This window comes from Monodelphis domestica, chromosome 2, assembly GCF_027887165.1.
Source record: "Monodelphis domestica isolate mMonDom1 chromosome 2, mMonDom1.pri, whole genome shotgun sequence".
Classification (NCBI taxonomy): domain Eukaryota; kingdom Metazoa; phylum Chordata; class Mammalia; order Didelphimorphia; family Didelphidae; genus Monodelphis; species Monodelphis domestica.
This window is the reverse complement of record NC_077228.1, coordinates 155783811-155804409: the sequence shown is the minus strand read 5'-3', so window position 1 is coordinate 155804409 and position 20599 is coordinate 155783811. Positions and strand designations below refer to the sequence as shown.

The following is a 20599-nucleotide window of genomic DNA, read 5'->3' as shown; positions in this document are numbered from 1 at the left end:
GAAAGAGTGGAACTCACCAATTTGTCCTCGGCATCCTTGCAAGTGACAGGCAGAAAAAGGAACTAAGGTTTCCTGACTGAGCATTTGGCCCAGTGCCACATAACATATTTATTATTAAAGTTGTTGTGGGTTTTCTGTAGCAGATTTTCCTTGAAAAACTCAGGGAGCTACCCTGAGAAATTTCCAACCATAAACATTCCTCCTACAGATAAAGAGGGAGAATAGAGCAACAGGACAGAGAACAGGAGGCACAAACAGAGTTGGTCAAATACACAGTACAAAATGAATCCCTTAAGGCAGACTTTACTGAAGTCTTTTCACATTTGTGGGTATGTGTATACAGATGTGTGTGTTAGAGAGTAAACTCCATGCCCAAATCTATCAATTTACTTATATAAATACTCCACTAGAACTTAATAATCAGGAACTAACTACATTGACAAGGAAGAGAAAAAAATATAGATCTTCAAATGCAGTTATAAACCCTGCTGTTATGGTGTCTCCAAGAAACATTGCAAGAAGCAACAGATTTTGAGTTTAGTTTAGCATACATTTATTTGGTGGCCATGTCAATTATCAAATATGATATCAATCATATCAATTATGATAAATAAAAATTATCAGCTTATTTGATCCTCACAACAATCCTAGGAGGTTTGTGCAATTATTAGCTCCATTTTACAGATGAAGAAATTGCATTTAGGTGACTTGCCCAGGGTCACATTGGTAGTAAGTGATTAAAGCCAAATTTGCACACAAGACTTCCTGACTCCAAGCCCAGCACTTTATTTACTCAGTCACCTAGGTATCTGGTAATATGAACAAAAAGACATCAGGTGCAGCCCCACCATATTCTTGTTACTCTTTATCTGGAATATTGTCTTTATTCTTGGATATTTCATTTTAGAAAAGGCACAGATAAGTGGGAGTACATCCAAAAAAGTATAATCAGAATAGGACTGAACAATATAATACTTGATCAGTTGTAGCATCTGTGGAATTGTGGCTTGAAGAAAAGAAGACTTGGTGACTTCGCAAAAATCATCTTCAGGTACCTGAAGAGATATCCTATGGGGGAGTTCAACTTGGCTCCAGAAGAGAGATGCCAGCCATGGTTGGATGGATGTTAGACCTGTGCAAAAGCAGAATGAAGCACCTTAGAATTCTTCCTCGATAGCAGCTTCAATGAAAATGAATCCACGTGTTAGCGATGTTGTAAAAGAAGCTTGTTATTGGTCAGGTATGGCTTGGGCTAGAGGGTCTCTGAGGTCCTTCCCAACACTAAAATTCTCTAATTCTTTGTAGGCAACTTTTTCCCAAGAAACATGGTGGCAAAATAGAAGAGATAATAATTGGACAAAGTAAAGTGTCTGAAGGAACTTTTTTTTTAAAAAAGAATTAAGGAGACCAGAGAATTTTTGTATGTAGATGGAAAGAAATTAAGAACTATAACCCACTTATAAAAGACAACATAAGGAGAGAAATTGGAGAAGAAAAGAGTGTAGGAAAGAAGGGAGAAATATACCTACTTTTATCAGCCTATTTACTGAAATGTTTTGCATGTGTGTTTAGCTAAGAGTAGGCAGAGACTCTAGTCTCTCTAAATACTATGTACAAATACATAACTATCTTAAATTGATTGCATATTTATTCTGTATTCTATGTGGACACTTTGTCTTACCTGATAGATTATAACCTCTTTGAAGCAGGGATTGTTTCATTTTTCTCGTTGTATTCATTGGACCTAACATAGTGACAGACACATAGTAGGCACTCAATACATGCTTGATGATTATTTTTAGTTAATTGCTATGTATCATTTATCATGCTGAATAAGTAAGAAACCAGCTATTAACAAGTACAAATTAATATTTGTCAAGACCAGCAGGATCTGGTGAATGATATGAGTAGCAGGTAATATCTTTTCAGTAATTCCTGAATATGTAGGTTATAAAAGAAAGGTAAAGTTGATTTTGAAATGTTTGATAGAAATATGCATTTGTTCTTCATGTAAATAGAATGCAGAAAATTTTTAACCATTAGCTTTTATTTATTCAAGAATATTATGGCACTAGGTACTTATTAAATATGGTGCTTTGCATTTACCATATACTTAATGAAAGCTGGTTGAATTAAATTATTCAATAGAAAGAAATGAGAAATTAGAAAGAAATAACAGCTGTGGAAAGACTGATGGCAAAGGTAATAGCTAAGCTAAAACTTTAAAGGAAGGAATGATTTTTTATTCAGTCAAACCATTTAATTGAATTAGATGGTATTGCAGCTAGTATGATGTTCAGTTAGAAAGAATATTACATACCATTCTTCACTTTATTTCTTCTGTAAGTAATACATATCTTCTTTCACAAAATGAAAAACAGGGAAATAAATTTTATATTTTAATATATGTACACATATTATCTGCCTTCCTGGAGAGGGGAGAAGGGTGGGAAGGAGAGGGAATACTTAAAAAAAAAGAAAAAAATGAAAAATAGAACATCATTATCTATGTCATAGGTGTCAAACTCACCTACTTAGAGTGGCCACAACTGCATTAATATGTAACTGGGAAGTGTTTCACAAATAAGTAAAATACAGTATAGGTTTTTTTTTAAACCTCTCCCTTCTATCTTCAAATCAATACTGTATATTGGTTCCAAGACAGAAGAATGTAAGGGCTACGCAATGGAGGTTGTGTCTTGCCCAGGGTCACACAGTATAAGGATTAAAATGAAGGGTTTGACTAAAATATATGATTCAAAATATTATTGCTCAAAGTCAAAATGACCTTTAATAGCTTTTATTTACAAAAGAGGTGAAAAGAGTAAAAGTAGAGAAAAACAAAAGGGTAAAGAAGGCATTAACCTACTCAGCTGGGACTTGTTGATCTTCAAGTAGAATTAAACTCTCTCCAGAAGATAGGAAGGGAAAGCCAGCTATCCACTCACCCAAGTTCCCTCCAAGAGGCAGGTCAAGACTCTAGCTGAAGGTAATCCTGAGACCAACTTTCTTCCTTGAGCTGACCTTCTTCTTGAAGCCAACGTCCTTCTTGGAGTTGACTTCCCTAGCCTCAGAAATTCAGAGCCTTTTATAGTGGCTCCTTGTCCCTTCCCCCTTTCACAAGGACCAATCAGTTTCCAAAATTGTCTAGCACTGCCCAGGGGGTTCACAGTTTCCTGATTGAATAGTTTCTGAGGCTGTGAACTCCTACAAGTTTCTGACTGATTGAGTTAAAAAAAGGATGGAGCTCTCCAAGTATCTTTCTGACTTCTCACCTAGCACTAAGTAGGGTGTGAATTCAGTAGTTCAAACTTGTGTTGATTCAATCAAAAGGTAGATAAAAGAGAGTTAATCCTGTCTTCACAATCTAGTGAGGTACTTAAGTTAGTGCTACCTCAGGATAGACAGTAAAGAATTCTCTTTCACAACAGGAAGTGTTTAAGGCCAGATTTGAACTAGGATCTCCCATCTCTAGGCTTGACTCTCAATCCACGGAGTCACCTAGCTGCCCCCAAAGCATAGATTTATATATTTTAAAAAAGAATATTATCACAGAAAAATATGTGGCTTTTCATTTAAAAAGTTTCTTTTCATTTTTAAGGAAGGCAAGAGTGTCCAGATCTGTAATCTCACTGGTATAAAGAAGTAGATCAAATTGAAATGGGGTATGAATGGCTAGTACTTTAATAAAAGTTTCATCTGGGTAACTCTGAGATTTACGAAAGGCTTAATTACAGTTTCACAGACTGAGTCCTATAGTATTTTCATTATGAATATTTTTGCCCACTTCGCTTAAAAAAAAAACAACAACTTGGTAAACAAAATTCACTTAGAACCAAAAACAAACAAACAAACAAACAAAAAACAAGAAAACCCACAGTCCATTGCTAAATACAACTTTCTTGGGAGTTATCTGAAACAAGATACTGCAAGAGCAAAGTTTATAAAATTGTATTTCGAGATCTATTTTTTTTCCTCCCTGAAGTTCCCCACTACTGAGTTCTCCATGAGTTTGTATATAAATAATATTAACCCATTTGGACAAAAAGTTTACTTCTTCTCTCTCCTTCCTCCCCCAATTCCTACTTCCCTCACCATCTGTTTTTCTCTGTGTCTCTCTTCCTCTTCCCCTCCCTCTCTCTGTCTCTGTCTCTGTGTCTGTCTCTGTCTCTGTGTCTGTCTCTGTGTCTGTCTCTGTCTCTGTCTCTCTCTCTCTCTCTCTCACACACACACACACACACACACATGCACAGAAATGCAGCATGGACTTTAGTCAAGTCTGATTTGCTCTGTATTATGTGGCTGACCAGCTGTTTGTGCCTCCTGTTTTCTGTCCTGTTGCTCTACTTCCCCTGTTTATCTGTAGGAGGAATGTTTATGGTTGGAAACTTTGCAGGGTAGCTCCCAGAGTTTTTCAAGGAAAAGCTGCTACTGAAAACCCACAACTTCTTAAATAATAAATATGTTATATGGCACTGAGCCAGTGCTCAGACTCAGGAAGCCTTAGTTCCTTTTTCTGCCTGTGTCTTGCAAGGAAGCTGAGAATAAGTTGGTGAGCTCTACTCTTCCTTTACCTAGATATCTAAAAACAAGTATTACTTGTCATCAAGGAACTTAGTTAGGATGTCATGTGATGAAGCCTGAAGAAATTTGGGGGGAGGTGAGTTTTTCAGAAGACAGCCACTATGTCTAATGCTGATATCAATATATATATATGTATATATATATATATTTCTCTTTTTTGTCAGTTTTTACATATGATATAATATGTTGCATGACAATAATAAGATATATACAATTTGTTATAAATGTGTAAAAATGATAATAATATGTTTATCCAAGAGAACCAATTTAGTTATGCCCCAAAATCTTTCATTCTTTTTTAACACCTCCTTCCCCAAGAATACACACTTTCAAGACTCCTTGTGAACATTTAGTGCCAAGTTTAGCCTGGTTTGTCACTGCTGGTGACTTATTCTCATACATATCTCTTTTGGAGGGCAATACCTAGAGGAACTGAGGCATAATAGAAAGAGCATTACAAGTGAATTATGTTCTAAACCTGACTACTTATTACTGGTGTGATAAAAAGGAAAGGAAACCAACTTTGGTGTCAGAGATTCTAGGTTCCAATCCCATCTTTAATTATTTGATCTTCCTAGTCCTTAGGGTTTTTTGTCTTTAAAATAAGAGAGTTGGACTAGCTGGCCTATATGATTCTTCCAACTCTAGATATATCCTATGAATAAACTGTGTGACTTTGGGAAAATCCCTCAGCCTCATGGGACTTCACTTTCATTACCTAAAAAAAATTGGAGAGATTGACCTAAATGATCACTATGATAAAGTTCGGAAATTGCTGGGTCAATTTCCAGAAGTTAAGAGTTATTTCCTATTTCTGTCACTTATTTCATTTATCACCTTGAACAAGTCACTTATCCTCTATGAGATCCAGTTTCCTCTTCTGTAAAATAATAGAGTTGGATTAAATTCTTGAAAATTTTGTCACTGTTCAGTAGTTCCAGTCTGGTCTGACTCATCAGACCCCATTTGGGGTTTTCTTGGCAGAGAAACTGGAGTGGTTTGCCATTTCCTTCTCCAGCTCATTTTTACAGATGAAGAAAATGAGGTAAAGAGAGTCACTAAAACCAACTTGAGATATTTAACCCGGAGAAGAGAAGACTCAATATGGCCATGATCAATGTCTTCAAATATTTGACAGACTGTCATGTAGAAAAGTAAGTAGATTTGGGTTGGTTTGTGTGTTTGCCCTGGTGCAGAAATAGGAGCCATATTTGCATTTGCTGCATATCCACCATCAATGGTTTTACTCAAATCATCAGCAAAATATTAAATATCACATCAAGAAGAGAGATCCAGGACACTTCCTGCCACATTGACATTGAACTAGAAACCTCAGCAGTCCAGCTATCCATCCAATTTATAATCCATTTGATTTATTATTGTTAATTCCCTATCTCTCAATCTCTTCCACAAGAATAGTATGAGATACTCTCTCAAAAGCTTAGCTAAAATCTAGGTAAATTCTATCCACAGCATTCTCCTCATCTACTAGCTTATTAATCCTTTCTAAAAACAAACATGAGGTTAGTATGTCATCACCTCTTCTAAATGAGCCAGACCAGATCTTTGTAATCACAGCTTCCATTTCTATGTTTGCCAACTATCTTTAAAATGATCTTTTCTAGAATTATCCTAGGAATATTGAAATCCCACTCATTGGTCTACAGTTTTCAGACTATTCTCTTCCCTTCATTTTTTAAAGAAAATTGAGACATTTGTCTTCATCCAACTTTGTTCAACTTCTCTCATTTGCATTGATCTTTTCAGATACTAATGACAACAGTTCAACAACCATATCTGGCAGGTCTATAATCAAGAATGAAGTTTATCTAGTCAAGAGACTTCAATTTATCAAAAGTAGTTAAGTGCTCTCTTATGATTTCCTTTTTCTTTTGTAACAGGCAGAAAGATAAAATGACTGAGGAAACAAAGGTTTGATTTTCTAATTACATTGATTTATTAAGCAATGCATGACAATTGCTGACCAAGCCCTGTCCTCTATTAGAGTTGAACCCCAAATACAGGTGGAGACAGATTTTATGCCTTAAACAATTAAAATTTAATTAAAAGGAAGCAATACAAAATTAGGTTTTTAATTAGAGAAAAGATTTGGAACTTTCCAAGCTGGTGGAGGGGGGGGAGTAAATAGGTTTAATTTCCTGAATTCAGGAAAAGAGGTGCCCCAGTCTTCCCCAAGTATTTCAAACAATTGAAGGAACATGGAAACAGTAACTGATTGATCAGTATGGTGCCAATTTTCAGATAAGATATATAGCTTTCTTGAGATATACAATTATGAGAACACTCCTTACATCAGTCTGCATTTCTTCTCAACTAGACCTATGTCCTTGGTTAAGGGTCTCTAGACAGCAGATGGTTCAGTTTCATAGCCACACAGGGCTAGGTTAAAACAACACAATAAGATTTTCCCCCAATTCGCACAAATAAATGTTAATCATAAGACAGAATTTGGAATATGTCTATAACTGAATAAAAAGAAACTAAGCAAGCTCCAGAACTGATTCACAAGATGGGGTCAATGTGATCCACTTAATTCCCATAATTAATCTACTTGCTGTCCTAGTCATCCCAACTCTCTTACACATAGAGGATAGGGCACTGGATCTGAGATAAGGAAGACACGAGTTCAAATCCATGCTTGGGTAGTTATTTTGTTATGAGACTTTGCACAAATTACTTAACCTCTCTGTGTCTAATATGGGATAATAGTAACATCTACTTCACAGGGTTCTTATGAGCATCAAGAGTTTACATATATAAATTGCTTTGAAATTTTAAAGCATTATGTAAATAGAAGCTATTTGTTTTTCTAATGCTCAAGGATCCCACCTTGAGGAACTATAACAAATGTTTTCTACTTTCTTAATCTCTACCTTTTACACACAATTCCATATCAATCTAAACAGATCACCCATTATTACCCCATGTGCATCTCTTTCTGCCTTTATTCAAAGTGGATTGTGGCCATTCTAAAATACTAATCACTTATATTTTCTCCTTGATGGCCTGGAGGAATTCCATACTGACTTCATCATTATCACCATCCTCATTATTACCCGCAAACTCTATGAAATGACCATCTTTCAAAATATGAAGATCCAGGGGAGGAATCAAACTCCTAGAGGAGCAAGATGAGACAAATCTCATTTCTCTCACCTTCCCTGAAACTGGAGATGTCTTGAAGATGATTTCAATGAGCCTACAAATAATTCTTTTATTCAATAATGAAAAGCAACTATTTTACTCACAAGCGTAGAGAGTAGTCTAGAGAACAATAAAAGAATAAGAGAAAGATCATGGTTTCTCCTAGAACCATTTTTCTCTCCATATATCTAAAATGAAAATGAAGAGGCTACCAGGTGGCTAAGTAGATAGAGATCTGTAAAGATTAAAATTTAGGAATATGGGGAGACTGAGGCAGGTAGAAATTAGTTTCTCTCTGCAAGAAGTATTATATTTTTAGAGGTTTATTAAAGGTTAAAGATTAAAGAATATACAAGTAAGAAACATGTGCCTAGGCCAGAGGGCTAGACAAAATAACCTCACATCACGCAAGAGACGCACCTGCTCCAAAACGGAAGTCCAAAAGAGCCCCCAAAAACCTTTGCCACCAGCTTAAATCTTTCCTCGATCTCGGCCCACCTCAGAATTCCCGTGAGATTACAAAGCATTTTGGGGAAGTGGAGCAAAGGCTTGTGGGGATTGTAGTCCTGTATTCGAGTCTATTTTTTACAGATCCAGGCCTGGAGATGGAAGTTCATGGGTTCAAATCTGGCCTCAGACACTTCCTTGCTGTGTGACCCTGGGCAAATCACTAACCCTAATTGGCTAGCCCTTACTTTTCTTCTGTTTTGGAAGTGATTCTTAGTATTTATTGTAATACAGAAGGTAAGGATTTTTAAAAATAATAATTAAATGAAATTAAAATAAAATAAGTTTTTCTGCTACTAGAGTTATCTTAAAGTTACTTTCAGTGAATCTATAAAAACACTCTGATATTTTTATTAAATTATTTTTAAAAATCATTTTATTCACCTACTCAAAAGGTTTACCAAACATTAAGCCAGAAAGATTATAGAATCATTTCTAGTTGAACCTCATCAAATATGAAATGAGAAAAATGAGAATGATAATAACTAATATTTATATGGCACTTCAATTGTGCAAAACATTCTGTATACATAATTCTAAACGCATTTATTGACCACTTATTTATAAATCACATGCAGTTAGATAACATTCTTAGTAGGTTCAAAAGATCCTTGCTTCTGCCTTATCTTAGCTCACATTGACTCACTTAGACCACACTTTTAGTACTTTCTATCACCACCTGATGGCAGCAAAGCAAAGACCCATTTTGACAGTTTGATCAATATGTCAAAGTCCAATCTTAGGTACAAACTGTTGGTCCCAAAACCTTTTATAGAAAACCCAGGTTTATCTAATCATTTTAATTGAGGCAATGTATTTCCAGTTAAAATTAATGAGAAATGGGTTTGCTACCCATGCACAGCCCAAGACTTTTGATACAATGACATTTGAGCAAACTAAAGTCCTAATTTTTTTTCCATCTCAATGACACTCACTAGCATCACTTCTCCCTCATCCTTTCTCAAGTAGAGCTCAAACATCATTCCTAAGTGGATGGTTCCTTTTATTTATCTTATTATTCATATCAGTAACATGAATTTGAAAATTCCTGGATACAGCATCATATATTTAGAGCTGGAATGGAATATGGAGACCATGGAGGCTAAAAAGTCATATGGTTTGCCCAGGTCATATAGAGGTAGTGTTTGAAGAAGGTTTCTTTGAATCCAAGTCTTCCCTACTCCAAATTGAGTGTATTATTCATTATTTCATGCTACCCCTCCACCCAGACTCCAAATGACTGCTAATCATATTCTTGTTGCATTTATTTATTAGAGTTTTGGTTCACCTTCCATCAGTCAGTCTTCCCTGGTCTTCTCTCATCCCATATCCCTTTGGTGTTCAGGTGGCTTTCTCCTCCCCCTGGTAAAATCCCAATGTTGCATCCAAGAAGACCTTTCCACTTTTATACCCCCTCCAATATCCTTGAGATAACAGATAACATGTCTATAATAATAAATTCTTTAAACAAAACTAGCAAAGTTGTTTAAATAACATTGTGGGGGAGGCAGGTCTTTCTCCTTTAAATTCCAGGAATCCAAAGTAGGCTCTGCTCATGCCTCACTCCCATTCTTAATTACTTTAACTCCTTAGCTGCTGCATGACAGCAAGGCTTCATCAGATGTTTTGACTAAAAGGACTAAAAAATAGAAAAACACGAATTCAAGAACTTGTGATTTCTTTGTTTGGTGGCTCTTTTTTTTTTATCAGAAGATGCCTTTGACTCTGGAGAAATAGAACATTAGAATAGGGACCAACAGGAATGAGGGTGACTTTTTGGGTTTGATCTAGGCTGTAGGTTCAGGGGTGAGAAGTAATAATGGATCATTAGCTTTTCTTTTAGGATAATTAGCCTAGTTCATGAAAACTAGAAAGGAGATAGAGACCCAGGATAGATGGTTTTGTCTGGCCATAAAGATTGTATAATTAGGACTCTAAAACTTGAATGTGATGGTCAGGGTATAGGAGAGTGATGAATGCCAAGAACCCAAGAAGACTTGGGTTTGATGACTTCTTGCCTATTAGGGAAAGAAAGGAATCCAGAAAGATCCATGTGGGTATGGAAGAAAGAATTCTGGCTTTAGAGTCAGTGGATCTGATTGAAATCCTTGCTCTTCTTACTAGTTGTTTTACTTTTAGGTAAAAAAAAAACCTTTTTAAGGTTCATTTCATTATATAGAAAATAAGGGTATTGATGATATCTCATGCATCTTCCAGCCATTCCTCCATGACCATGAATGTAGAATGTGGACCTGCCATTTTAGTGGTAGTCACAATGGTAGATTGAATGGAATGAATTGCCCTGACTTTCTTTTTAAGCGCTGTCCATTTGATTGTCAACATTATAAGATTTGCTTTGACATTGTCATGGGTGGTAGTTTCATAACCAGCACATCATTCACCAATGAAGAGGCTACTATTTTTTTTAGTAGCATTCAGGATGGCAGATTGAATTACGATAAGGAAAGGGAAGGAGAATAACCATTTATATAGCACCTATTATGTGCCAAACACTATGCTAAACACTTTATAAATAATCTCATTTGATCTTCACAACAATCCTGCGAGGTAAGTACTATTATTATCCACATTTTGTAGCTGACACATGCAGGGGGTAAATGACTTGCCCAGGGTCACACAGTCTGAGGTCAAATTCAAACTCGAGTTTTCATGACTCCAGGCCTGACACTCTATCCACTGTACCAACAAACTGCCTCAATATTCTTAGAACTTAATGTTCTTATCAGCTATTTTTTGTTTGATTCCCACCATTATATAAGTCTTGTATCAACCTTGCAGTGTGTGTTAAGTTTTGTAAGTAGCAACTCATTTACCAGTATAGAGATTACCATTTCCTCCCCCTTCAAAGAAAGCTTGCTAAAGGAGATTCAGTTGGTCCTGTTCCACAGCAATTACATGGAATGTTTCACACAAATCAAAATCTCTATTTACATTAGAGATGCTAGAAAAAGCTGGTCTCTCCTTATCTTTGCAAAGCAATAAAAACAACTGAAGGATATATAAATGGCTAAAGGGCTGTCCTTGAGAAAACCCAACAGTACTGAGTCCAATTTTTCTTCACGAAGTAGATCCTTTGGGATATCAAATGCACTTGAATATTTAGTTAGGAAGTATTTTTCCAGTTTAAACAAATTGTGTCTCTGTTGCTAAAGGCAAGCAATGAACTGAGGACTTGGGGACTCCCACGGCCTCTTTCAGCCTTACCAATGATTCATTGTTTGACTTTAGGGACACCTTCACTCTCTTCAGTAAAAAAAAAATGAAGGGTATCCATCCATATTAAATAGTTAAGGAATAACTTCAAATTTTATTTTAAAACAGAAAAATATATAATAACAACATGAACAATAAGCCTATCCCAGGGTCCAAAAAAGATCCATATTTCTAGGATGACTAAGGTTTGATGACCTCTATAATCAGCTTAAGATCAACTTCAAATTTTGCTGTCCAAGGCAGATTTAAATGAGTAAGAGTAGTGTCATTATACCTTCCTTTATTTTTTGATATTTTTTAATGTGAATAGACATTAAATAAGACAAGTATATATATTTCCTCCTTGAGTCTCAACTGCTTTGATTTTTGTTTCTTTTCTCTTTGAAAACTTTTATTTGGCTTTCCAAAGGACCACTTCTATTCTCACTCATCTATTTACCACTAGTTTATCTCTTTTCTGAAAGTGATAGTCTAGGTAGTACAGTAGATACATGGTAGAATAAGAGTTAAAAACTGAATTTAAATCCTGTTTCACACTCTTACTAGCTTTGTGATCTTGAAGAAGTTTCTCAACCTCTCTCATCCTTAATTTTCTTATATGTAAAATGGGGAACAGTGCTGCACCTGGAGTCAGGAAAATCTGAATTCAAATTCAGCCTCAGACACTTCCTAGCTGTGTGGCCCTGGGCAAGTCACTTAATACTATTTGTCTCAGTTTCCTCCTCTGTAAAATAAGCTGGAGAGAGAAATGACAAACTACTCTAGTTCTTTGTCATGAAAACCCTGATTGGGATCACAAAGAGTCAGCCATGACTGAAAACAATTGAACAATAACAAAAAATAGGGATAATGATATCACTTAACTCATTGGGTTGTTATGAAAACAATTAATGAGAGAATAAACATAAGTAAAAAAATAAAAAAGCACTTTGCAAACTTGAAAGTACTATATAAAGTTTAGCTACTAGTATCACTATTATCCTGGCAATCTCAACTTGACAGGCATTTCCCCTCCAGTGTGCCATCATAGCTTGGTGAGGTCTTGTGCTTTCCAGTAGTTCTTAGAATCAATCACTCAGTACTACTAGAATATTAATTGTTTTTCTCACACAAGTCAGAAAAGACACAGAAAGCACATTTAAAACTAAGAAATTGGAAGACAACCAAGGAATTTTCTAGCCAACAACCCAGCTGGGCAAGATAGCCTGGAGATCAAATATCAATCAAAGTTAGATTGTTTAATTCTGGCTTGTACTTTCCCTTTAACTTATGAATATAAAAATCTGCTTGATATCATCTCCTTTATAGGTTAAAATGTTGGCATGCTCCAGCTTCTGCTCACTCTGGCAACTTCAACACAGCATCCTTTTCAATCCACCCACACCAACCAGCTTTTACTTCTGGCTGTCCTCAGGCAACAAAGTCTAAAATCATGGCCCTGGGAAACTGAGGAATATTTATAGAGCTTTGCAAAATACAGGTTTTCCTTACACATTGGCGTGTCAAGAGCATGGCAGCCTCCACTCTGGAAAATCCATGTAAAATATTTTTGGTTCTCCCTTCATACCAGAGAAGTATGATTTTTTTCTTTTTTTATGGGGTATTTACAGTACCTTATTGTAAAATTTGGCTTAAGTACTTGGTCATAGTGTATACCATTTTGAAATATTTTCTGTGTCATCTGCTGGCCTTTGTCTGTCATCTGCAGCTTCTGCCAAATTCCCCCAAAATTTGACATTAATCTCTTAGACCAACCTGAGATATATCAAAATTGCTTGGGAAGGGGGAGTTTCAGTGTGGAAGGGATGCCTGCGCACCTCTTACTTATGCTAACTTGATAACTTTTTTGTTGTCAAGGTGGCTTTAGGAAACAGATTTTCTTTCAAGACTTCTATAATAAACACTGCTCCATTTCTTTAGAGTCAATTGTATTCTTTGTAATCCCAGAAACTATATTTAAAAAGGCAAAAAGCTGTGCCAAGCAATGCTACTTTTAGTGTGATAAAATGTTCTCTGGTTGGTTATGGCCAAAGAAACCGTCATCTGATGACTAATCTATTTGTGATGACCTTAGACAGGTACAGCTGTATCAGGACCACAATCAAAGCCTTTTCAACTTGGTGGAACCTGTCAGAGGTTAGAATTCACTGAAATAACCCTTGAGAACCCACGACCATCTACACTGAATGCTGAGGAATTGAAGTGAGACTTGTGGAGGTCTCAATACATTGGGTAGATGTATTTCAATAGAGAGAATGTTACCTTTGGAGTCAAGGTATCTGAGTTCAGAATTTGAACCCACCACTTCTGACTTGTATAAGTTATGTCCTCATTCTCAGTTTCCTTACTTGTAAAATGACAAGTTTGATTTAGATAACCTCTAAGTCTCTACAAACTAAATTCGTGATCCCAGGATGACCTATAAAGGATTTGGAGAGAAATTTGGAAAAGAAGTGCAGAAGGCAAGAAGGCATGGACGGGTTGTAATTTGATTCAACAACATTAAATAAGCATCTTCTCCATGCAAGGCATCGTGCTAGGGCTATAGGTTTGACTTTGTTACCCTCTACACAAGCACCAGTGAATCCTAATTATCTCTAGGACTGAATATAAAATTTTGTTTGGCTTTTAGTGTCCTTTAAAACCGGACACCTCTCCTACCTTTCTGGTCTTTTTATACTTCATTCCCTTCCATGTACTATATGATGCAACGACATTGGTCTTTTTGCTGTTCCTTAAATATGTGCTCCATTTCCCAACGCTGCTCCCTTTTAGTGGCTGTCCCCCAAGCCTGGAATACTCTCCCTCTTCCTCTTCTCCTCCTCATTTCCCTGGCTTCTTTCAGGAGTTAGCTTAAAGCCCACCTTCTGTGGGAGACCTTTTCTTGGTTCCTTCCCAACCCCAATCCCACTTTCACTGCTTGCCCCCAAGACGTAAAATCTCTCTCTATTTTATGCTGCATAGATAAATATAGATCTGCAGATAGGCATATTGGTGTATATGACATAGAAGTATAATAATAGACATGCACATAGTATCTCAAGTTGACGATCAGTATAGCATAGGGTAGGGGAAAAGGTGCTGACTTTAGAGTCAAGAACTATTGAACCTGGCTTTAAGACACTTAATTAGCTATATGTCCCTGGGCAAGTCACATAACTTCCTTGTGCCTCAGTTTCCAGATATGCATAATTGAGGGTTGGACTTAATGGCATCTAAGGTCCTTCTAGCCCTTAATCTACGACCCTGTGATATATACATTTCTTCATATATAAAAAGAGGCAATCATACTGGCACTACCTACCTCCTGGAGTCATAAAAATAAGTTGTATATTTGTAAGTTCTTTTTTTTACTTTATACATGTTTAATATTTTAATTAAAGGGCATAATCTCACTTAACCACTTAAATAGACACTTTTCTTCCATCTTAGAATCAGTATTCTGTGTATTGGTTCCAAGACAGAAAAGTGGTAAGGGCTAGACAATGGGCGTTAAGTGATTTGCCCAGGATCACACAGCTAAGAAGTGTCAAAGGCCAGATTTGAACCTTGGAACTCCTGTCTCTAGGGCTTTCTCTCAATCCACTAGCTGCCCCCTCAGTTAATCATGCTAGATGAAATCAGTTATATTCAAGGACCTTAGATGTCATCAAGTCCAACCCTCCATTATGCATAACTGGAAACTGAGACACAAGGAAGTTATGTGACTTACCCAGGGACATATAGCTAATTAAGTTTCTAAAGCCAGGTTCAATAGTTCTTGACTCTAAAGTCATCACCTTTTCCCCTACCCAATGCCATACTGATCATTAACTTGAGATGCTATGTATACGCATATTATTCCTCTTTCTGCCCTCTAAAGCACCTAGAACAGCATAAGTAGAATATAAAGCTGGAAAGGACTTTAGAGATTATCCAGTTGCAGAGAAACAGGTTTCAACCTGATAAAAGGACAAACATCCTAACATTAGAACTGTATCAGAGTAAAATAATCTTCCTCCACTGTACTTCCCCTTGTCAACGAGAAGCAATGTATCAATGAGAAAATACTTGTCACACGTAGGTTGCATTAAGTGGTAGCTGAGGACCCTTCTGTCTTTAATTGTGATTGTATGAGTTCTGAAACTTCTTTTTATCAGTGAAGATTGAACTAATTTTTCACTTTAAGAACAATGTACTTTAGCGTTAAGTCTACAAAGGTCAAAGAAATCTCTAAATTGGAAAATTGCTCATTTTAAATCAATTTGCCAATGCCACAGCTGGTAAATAACTTCCAAACTTGTTTTAAACTATATGTCTATTTAAGGATGATTGCTTGACTTAGCTTTCTTTTGCTGTTGCTACTTTGGGTGTTGTTGTTGTTGTTGTTGTTGTTGTTGTTGTTGTTGTTGTTGTTCTTCTTCTTCTTCTTCTTCTTCTTCTTCTTCTTCTTCTTCTTCTTCTTCTCTGACATCTCTACCTATTATTTCTTGAGAATAGAACTCTCAGGGTGAAAACTATCCCCTTCCCCACTCAGAAAGTTCCCTGTGCCACTCAGAGACTTAGTGACTTGTCCATGGTCCTACAGCTAATATAGTATCAGAGGCCAGACTTGAAACCAAGTTTTCCTGACTTAAAGGTCAGCTTTCTAACCACTAAACCACACTGCTTTTCAACATTTCAGATCTACCATCTATAACTATTTAGATATCCTTCTTAATATAGTAGTAGTATTAGCATATATAATCTGAAATTCCAAATTTTGACTACCCACTCTTAAAATAATAGTTTCATTTTTCATATAACCAGAACACCATGAGAAAAGAAATTTGATCTAAATAGTTGTAACATTTTTTTTGGTTTTGTTTTTCAAAACATCCTAAATGACAACAATTAGTGATTGATTTTGGATATTTAGAAGGTCTGGGAGAAAAATAATGTGTGTGTGTGTATGTGTGTGTGTTTATGAGAGACAGAGACAAAGAATGAGAGATAGAGAGGGAGGGCACACTTCTTTAATTAGGATCATAGATTGAGTGTTAGAAGGAACCATCAAGATAATTTAATCCAGCTCTCTCATTTTACATAGGAAAAAACAAAGTCAGTGAACTTGCTCAAAATAGTATGGCTAATTAAAGGTAAAGTCAGAATTCAGACCTAAGTCCTCTGACTCATTTTTCCACTGTAAGCTTTGCTGGCCCAACTTTCCTCCTGTAGAATCATGTAGTGCAACCAGAATTACCAATGGATCCTTCAAAAAATGTAAAATTCCTTATGACTGGTGGTTTGGGTGGGAATTATTCCCAGGTCAAGTTCACGTAATAACATCAGAAATTCCAAAAGAAAGTAAAGTGATTCACAGAATATCTTTCCTTAAGAAATACAGTAACATTTACAGTAGATATCTCTAGAGTTTAGATGGGCTGTCTACTCTCCTTTTCAATTAATAAAAACTTACCATACCACATATAATGGGATTCTAAAAGGCTTTTCATGTCATGTTAAAAAGAAAAACAAACTATACGAAGATTCCATGTGGTGTCTGTCCATTAACTGTGTATCATTTGCTTTTAGCATCTGTTTGTATTGCAAGGAGTTGAATATTTAGGAAATCTAAGATAGCACATGAATTATTTAGTTACTTAGGCTTTTATATGAAGATCCTATAAAAACTGAATTTGTATTTTAAAAAATTACAAATATGCACTTACTTTGAAACTTTAGTAATACGAGTGAGACCATTCTAACAAATTCCTTAACATTATATCTACTCTCTTATATTTACACCGAGACACTTGGAGGAAATGAATAAAAAGAAACATTAATAGTAGGAATAGATGAATAACTATGGGAACACATAATTTTTTACAGGATTCAAAGCTCAATAAAAGATTTACTAATAGAAGCAGATATGTCAATATGTAAATGTAAAAAAGTGCAATTAACAACTTAGTTAACCTTGTATTTTATACAGGAGACAAACTTTGTTCCATAAGCATCACAGAGACTTTGATGGATTAAATAAAGAACCAGGATAAGCAAAATAGGTTTCATATATTCATATTTATATGTTAGAGTTACCTACAGTATATATTAACCAGATGTTATCTTGTTAGTAAATGCAAGAATGGGGGAAAAGAGATTTGATAGAAAGCATTTGAGTAAAGATCAATAGAAGTGATATTTCTTTAGAATATGTCAAAGGTCATCTGGATAAAAGGAAAAAAATAGATAAGTTCAGGAAATAATTCACAAATCTGACACAGATGCACTAGTGAATGGGGGATGGGTGGGAAATTTAATTATTCCAATAGTTGCTGGAGTTCTCTGCCCCAAATGAATGGCTAATAATTTCCTCATTTTCCTTAATTATACTTTTACTATTCAAAATGTAGAAGAACCAATTAGAACTGTAGCTCTAGTGCTATTATGAGTGAGTTGGAGTGCAAATTATAGGAACCATTTTGGTGGGGGAGCATGACCATGCCATCTTAAAATTTGTTTTAGAGGAGAGGAAACCTGCATCCTAGATATGCATCCTAGACTTTTTGGAGAGTGTATTTCAAAGTCAAACTGTTCTTAAGGAAAGAATGTTTGACTCATGGCTTCAAAAAGAGGCCAAATGGGAATGTGAACTTTACAATATATGTTATTTGAAGAAGAATCCCAACTGTCCTCAACTTCATGGTTATCTTGGCAACATGTAACTGCCTTCCTCTCTATCAGCTGGTTGTGAACCCTCTAAATGTCGTTTAATTTGCAACCTGATTTAGTTTGCCAATAAAGTCTGTTTAATTCAGTTTCTTTCCTTACATGAGACTATGATTCTACTTAGGTAAAAGTTTGTTCAACTTTTATGACATTGATGGAAGCATAGAATTAGGAATCCTTCTTTTTAAATTTTATAGCCTAAAATAATATATGAGATTGCAATATATAAAAGAATTTATTTCTTGGTCATTCTAATATAATTTTGCTTATATAAACTTATCAGAAAATCCAATTCCTATTTTTTTGAATCTGGAACCTGTGTTTATGTATAATAAAACTTAGATTATGGACTCTATAATTCCTATATTTTGGTAAATTTATTTTGGCAGCAGTTACTTACCATACAAACTCAAGAAGAAGTTATTTCTCTCATGACAGGATACAGAGTTGTTGTTAGAGATGAGATGTTCAGGAGGCAAACAATTTTGAAACTTTTCCATCTCCAAATATATCCTTTGGAGGTAAAAGCCACACCATAGCTGACATTGTCTAAGGATGTGATCGATCATCTCTGACAGAAACTTTGACATATCAAAGAATGACATAAGTAGACTTTACTTTTTTCTTTCTCTTAGCAGGATTTTAGCAATGTGTTTTCTGAAGAGACCTTAAAGCAATTGGATACATTTTAATGTTCTTTCCTGGGGAGTGGTAGACAATAGATAGATATATCTACAGTATGCTCTTTTTTCAACATTTTAAGGATTTCTGCAGTTGTGGTTTGGACATTGCATACATCTATAATGATACTATTATCTCTACTAAGGAAAGAACTGGAATGATTTCCTAGGAAGAGGAGGAGAAGTGCTATGTTAGGGAATAACAGTAATGATTGTCATTGTGTATCATTTTAGCAGTATGGCTCAAAAGAGTTAAACAGACATGAAAAGGTACCACAGTGGACAGAGTGCTGGACCTGGTGTTAGTAAGACATGAGTTCAAATTCTGCCCCAGACACTTACTAAATATACAATCCTGGGCAAATCACTTAAATTCTATCTTGGTTTTCTCATCCATAAAATTAAGATAATATCTACCCCTGGAAGTAGTTTGGAGAATTAAATGAAATAAATAGGTAAAATGGTCTGCAAACCCCAAATGCTAGATATTATTAAAAAGGAAGCACTTCCCACCTAATAAATTCAAGCTGTCAGACATTTATTAAATGTTTAATATGGGCAAAGCATTGTATTAAGACCTGGGAAATGCATGTTCAATGAGCTCACAATTTATAGCAGAGTAGAACATTTATAAAATATCTAGAATGTAGTATATAAATGTACTTGATATTTATATAAAGACTATATGAAAAATTCAAATATCAAAAAATGGACAATAAGTTTAACGTAGTCTCAAGGAAAGAATATTGGATCTGGAGTTAGATGATTTGAATTTGAACTCTAGTTTTAGGATTCACTACCTGTATTACCATGGACAAGGTATATCACCTTCATGGCCTGTTCCTACATTGATGGTAGACAGGGAAGGAACTAGATAATATCTAAGGTTCCTTTCAGCCTCAAATCACATGCTCATAAACAAAGTGCTCTCTAAGGACTGAGCAGAGAAAGATGGAGTGTGACTAGGGGAATCATGAAAGAGGTAGCATGGTATATGAAGCATGTCTTAAAGGGATTCATATATCAATTAGTAGGGTGGTACAGTGGATAGAACACCAGACCTGGAGTCAGGAAGATTTGAGTTCAAATATGGTCACAGACCCTTACTAGCTGTGTGACCCTGGATAAATCACTTCTCCTTGTTTGTCAAAGTTCCTCATCCATTAAATGAATTGAAGAAGGAAATGGCAAGCCACTCCAGTTTCTTTGCCAAGAAGAGCCCCACTGGAGAGTCAGGCATGACTAAAATGACCATCACATTAAGAAGTAAAGATGGAGGAGGAAGGAATTCCAAGGGTAAGGAGCAGCACGAGTAGAAGTTGGGGAAGAATGAGTTAGCTGGACATAATGATTCCAGGGATGGCAAATAGTATGGATTGAAAGGAGTAAAGGATCTGATGGATAAAGTAGGTTTGAAAGGTAAGGTGGTTGCCTTCCACAAGTCTCCAGCTACAGCTAGCCTGCCAGACCAATGTGTGAGTTAATCTACATCTCTGCTACTGCATCTGTTGTCATTTCAGCAAGATGACAATTGAACACTTAGTAGTTGAAGCTACTTACTCAGGCTCTAATTGAACCTCTTAAGATGATCCAGCTTTTCAGGCTGCCCCCCCCCAATGAATCAGTCTGAAATACACCAAGCATTTACATCACTCAAACATTCTTCCAGTTGCCTAGTGACCACAGTGAAGAAGGTAAATACAATGGTACTTCTAGATGGATATTGTTAATACATAATT

The 20599-nt window shown here is 35.9% G+C and overlaps 1 protein-coding gene and 1 long non-coding RNA gene across 2 annotated transcripts in view; one reads left to right on the top strand and one right to left on the bottom strand.

Moving 5' to 3' along the window:
- Positions 1-20599, top strand: part of SLC35F3 (solute carrier family 35 member F3) — a 531513-nt gene that overhangs the window by 45147 nt on the left and 465767 nt on the right. The gene's annotated exons all lie outside the window — the stretch shown is intronic.
- LOC130457166 (uncharacterized) lies at positions 497-20524 on the bottom strand. Its single transcript, XR_008916260.1, has 4 exons — positions 20421-20524; positions 18581-18847; positions 1682-1744; positions 497-1132 (listed from the first exon to the last, which is right to left on the bottom strand). It is a non-coding gene; the product is annotated as an uncharacterized LOC130457166 (long non-coding RNA).